Raw genomic sequence first — 5,077 nt, 5'->3', positions numbered from 1 at the left:
GTTATGTCTTGTGCAGGCGATTCGCCATGTAAGTTATTTAATAAAATATTATATATATATATATATATATATATATATACACACATAAAAACAGCAATGGTGAAATGTATCATACATATTTAAAGGTTTATATGGTCCACTTATGCTTTTTTTCCCTCCTTCTGCAGCAAGCCTTTGGAAGATCAGGTAAGTCCCGAGATGTTATGCACCTATTACACTTTGTTATGCCAGCCATAATGTTTTATTACATGCAAATATTTTACAAATGTTTTTCTGAAAATACAAATTTTGTTTTTCAGAGATGTCGTCCTCGGAGGAGGAAAGGTAATTATATTATTTTAAAACTTCAAAAATTTACGGCTGGTAGAACCACATTAACATGAGCACAAATCTAAGCATGATTTTTATAATAAGATATTGTTAGATGACCTCTCATAGGCTGATGAGGTTATGTGAATCAAATTTGCAGGCTCTGTAACACCTTAACTACATTCTTGCAGGGTTGTCCTGGGGCATGAAGGGCCCTCACGGGGAATGCAAGTGTAAGGGTCCACTGAAGGGAGGTGTGGCCAGTTGATTGAAGGGGTGTGACAGAGTATCACAATGCCCGCCCTTATAATACAGAGAGCAATGCAGTGACTGCCATATAATACAGAGAGCAATGCAGTGACTGTAATGATACAGAGACATACAGTGATCAGCAAATACAGACAAAACAAACACTTCCTCACATAAACCTTTATTTACCTGTATATTTATCTCTGAAGTCCTGTGGTCCAGGGGGATCCACTTCGGTTCATGTAGTCATCATCTGTTAAAAAATAAAATAAAATGAATTACATAATTATATAGCAAGTTTATTCCCACAGGCTGAGGTCAGACCATGGTCTAGATATACATGTGTCCTCATACACCTTTCCCTTTTTGCTTCACTTGGCATGAAATGCTAAGCATGGCTAAGACGCTCCACCATGAGTAGCGATTAGATGGAGTCCCAATTTTTTTTGCTGCAAAGAACTTGTATAAAGTAAAAGATGAATGTAGCATATCTGGATAAAAATCACAAGGCGTGGCTACGTCACAGCTTCCACTGCACGGCTAATTTGGCCATACGGCTTACATGGGGAAAGGTGTATGTGGGCACATCTGTACTACGCAGCGGATTTTACCAGCTACCAATTCTCAGCAGATTTGGCTCTGAAAGTGAACACAAATACAAGTGGGTGTAAATGTAATACTGATGCTGTTTTCAATTTCGGGGTCAAACCTGTTGAGAATAAGTGGTTTCCAAAAGCCCCCATATGTTTATTCTGTATAGTCAGACAGTGTTTCACTTTTTTGCATTAGATTATAATACTGCTCTTTTGTGCTTTGTGCATCCGATAGAGTTTAAACCTTTTATAGCAGCTATAGTAAGATATAGATTCTCACACAGTTTCTTTCCCTCTGTGTAGCCTGGCTTCTGATGACACCTCATATGGCATGTACGTATATCACTGTAATATGTCTTATTATGAAATCTAGAAATAACTAATCTATGTGTAAATTACCTGCTTTAGAAGTAGATATATTTTAAACTTTTTTATTATTCTTTTTCTAACAGCCCTGATCTGCCCTATGAGTAAGTACCTACATTATATATATATATATATATATATATACATATACACACAGAGTAAAAACCACAGCACTCACCGCACCAGAAGCGGGGCACAGCTATGCACTTACCACTCACAGGGTGGGGTGCATGTAACACTGCACTCTCCACCACAGAAGCGGGGTACACAGCTGTACTTACCACTCACAGGACGGGGTGCATGTAGCCCATGACCACATCGCTCTAATAAATACAAACAGAGAACCCAGCACTCACCAAAGTAAACTCACTTATCCTCAACAATTCAATAAATAAATGATGGGGGTTTAGTTGGTGGATTGGCCAATGCACGGAAGCCTGTATACCGATTCAAGGTGCCCCACCTTCATACAGGTCCTACACTATCACAGAGTCTTAAAACCTTACTACCACACTGCTGCATCATCTGCCTGCTAGATGTAATGTGTACCTGCCACAGACTTTATGGCTTCCAAGGGGTTAATCTATGGTTAGCTCTTATTAACCGTGGCCACTAGCTTTCTCATGCACCCCTGTGTGGACTTTATTATCCTGAACCTGTCTCAGCTGTTTTTTAGCAATCATCTTTGAGCCAGTGCAATAGGTGACTAGTGTGCCTTTGGAAGCCATAAAGTCTGTGGCAGGTACACATTACATCTAGCAGGCAGATGATGCAGCAGTGTGGTAGTCAGGTTTAAAGACTCTGTGATAGTGTAGGACCTGTATGAAGGTGGGGTACCTTGAATCGGTATACAGGCTTCCGTGCATTGGCCAATCCACCAACTAAACCCCCATCATTTATTTATTGAATTGTTGAGGATAAGTGAGTTTACTTTGGTGAGTGCTGGGTTCTCTGTTTGTATATATATATATATATATATATATATATATATATATATTCTAATATATAAATCACTTATGATCATATATTTTAATGAGTTCCTTGTTAAAAAAAATCTACTTTATGAAGTAACAAAATAATACTGAATATTGTAATACAGCTATATAATAGGTATAGTGTGATTTACATTCTCACATTTTCTTTTCTTCTGTGTAGTACACCATCTGAGGACGGATCCTCAAAGGAGATGTAAGTATATCACAGTAACATGTATTATAGAATATAGGAATAACGTGTTGTTCTGCAAATGCTGTTCTTGAGCATCAGATATAGTTGAAACTTTTTTTTATTATTATTATTCTGTTTCTAACAGCCCTGACTGGAGGCTTCCAGTGGTCCCCACCAAGTAAGTACCTACAGTCTAACTTTTTCTAATATATAAGTCACTTATATATTTTATCATTTAATCAGTTCCTTTAGGTGATTTAGATTCTCAAACATTTTCTTTTCCTTTATGTGTAGTACACCATCTAGCTCCTACAGGGCGGAGAGGTATGTATATCATTATAACATGTCGTATTATGGAATATAAAAAAGCATATTTACGTATCTATTAGCAAATGGGATTGTGCATCAGATACAATTTCAACTTTTTATTATTATTTTTCTAACAGCCCTGTGTGGGAGGACCCTGTCCTAATTTTTTAGTAAGTACCTACATTCTTTCTTTTTCTGACAGATAAGTCCCTTATAATCGTATATTGTAATAATTTAATTAGTTCCTTGTTTAAAAAAATGTACATCACAAAGTAATGCTGAATACTGTTACACAGCTATATATTTACATACACATTTTCTTTTCCTCAGTACTAGGACACATACGAGCAGCCTTGATCTGCCCCCTGAGTAAGTACCTACATTCTTTTTTTATATTTCTAACAGATAAGTCATAGTAACATAGTATCTAATGTTGAAAAAAGACAATTTGTCCATCAAGTTCAACCTATTTGTGGTCTTCTATGCAGGATTATTTTGCTCTAAATTTTGTCTGATGCTGATGTCAGCCGTTGAGTTTTATTCCTCTTTTCAAAGTAACTATAGTGTGTGACTACGCACCATAACCCTGGATATCCGTATCCATTAGGAATTTATCTAACCCATTCTTAAAGGTGTTGGCTGAGTCCGCCATTACAACTCCCTCAGGCAGAGAATTCCAAACACGTATTGTCCTTACTGTGAAAAAACCTTTACGCCATATTGTGCAGAATCTCCTCTCCTCTAACCTAAGCGAGTGTCCATGTGTCCTCTGTGCTGATCTTAGCAAAAACAGGTCCCACGCAACCTCTGTGTATTGTCCCCTTATATGTTTGTAGATGCTGATCATGTTCCCTCTTAGTCTCCTCTTTTCCAGTGTAAACATGCCTAGCCTTGCAAGCCTTTCCTCGTATTTCAGCGTCTCCATGCCCTTAATTAGTTTGGTCACCTGCCTCTGAACCTTTTCTAGCTCCAGGATATCCTTTTTGTAGTATGGTGCCCAAAATTGCATACAGTATTCAAGATGTGGCCTCACTAGTGATTTATATAATGGGAGTATAACACTCTCGTCCCTTGCATCAATTCCCCATTTTATGCATGCTAATATCTTATTAGCCTTCTTTGCTGCACTCCTACTTTGGGTACTGCAGCTTAGTTTGCTATTTATGTGAACACCTAAGTCCTTTTTGAGTACAGAATCCCCTAATATTACCCCATTTAGTATGTAGGTGTAATTTTTGTTCTTGCTACCACAGTGCATTACCTTACACTTGTCTGTATTGAAGCGCATTCTCCATTTGGCTGCCCATGCTTCTAGTTTAACTAAGTCATTCTGAAGAGACTCAGCATCCCCCTCCATATTTATAACCTTACATAATTTGGTATCGTCTGCAATTGACACCATGCTCTCTAGACCTTCTGTTAGGTCATTGATGAAAATGTTGAACAACAGTGGTCATAGTACAGACCCTTGTGGCACACCACTTAGCACTTCAGTCCAATTTGAAAATGATCCATCAACCACAATGCGCTGCTCCCTATTATCTAACAAATTTCTGACCCAAGTGCATATTGTGCTCCCTAGCCCTATTTCTTGTAGCTTATAGATAAGTTGCATGTGTGGTACTGTGTCGAAAGCTCTGGCAAAGTCTAAAAAGATTACATGCAACTACTTACCTTGATCAAGGTTCGCACTTACTGTTTCATAAAAGCCAAGTTGGTTTGACATGATCTGCCCTTCACAAATCCATGTTGATTCCTTTTTATGACCTTATTGACTTCAAGGAACTTCTGAATGCTATCCCTTAGAATACCTTCCAATACTTTTCCCACTATAGATGTAAGACTAACTGGTCTTTATGTACCCGGCTCAGCTTTACTTCCCTTTTTGAATATTGGCACTACTTCCGCTATACGCCAGTCTTTTGGAACCAAACCTGATATAACTGAATCTTTAAAGATCACAAATAGCGGTCTTGCAAGTTCAGAGTAAAGCTTCATTAGAACCCTTGGATGAATTCCATTGGAACCCAGTGACTTATTAATCTTTACATTTTTTAATTGGTCATAGACTACCTCCTCACTTA

The 5,077-nt window shown here is 38.0% G+C and overlaps 1 long non-coding RNA gene across 1 annotated transcript; it reads left to right on the top strand.

The window, feature by feature from the left end:
- The first annotated feature begins 295 nt into the window (after positions 1-295).
- LOC134943322 (uncharacterized) lies at positions 296-2,862 on the top strand. The gene is made up of 5 exons (XR_010181466.1): positions 296-324; positions 1,455-1,484; positions 1,604-1,621; positions 2,673-2,705; positions 2,830-2,862. It is a non-coding gene; the product is annotated as an uncharacterized LOC134943322 (long non-coding RNA).
- The last annotated feature ends 2,215 nt before the right edge of the window (positions 2,863-5,077 follow it).

This window comes from Pseudophryne corroboree, chromosome 7 (assembly GCF_028390025.1).
Source record: "Pseudophryne corroboree isolate aPseCor3 chromosome 7, aPseCor3.hap2, whole genome shotgun sequence".
In the NCBI taxonomy this organism is placed as follows: Eukaryota; Metazoa; Chordata; class Amphibia; order Anura; family Myobatrachidae; genus Pseudophryne; species Pseudophryne corroboree.
The sequence above is the reverse complement of the archived record's forward strand: the minus strand, read 5'-3'. Positions and strand labels throughout refer to the sequence as shown.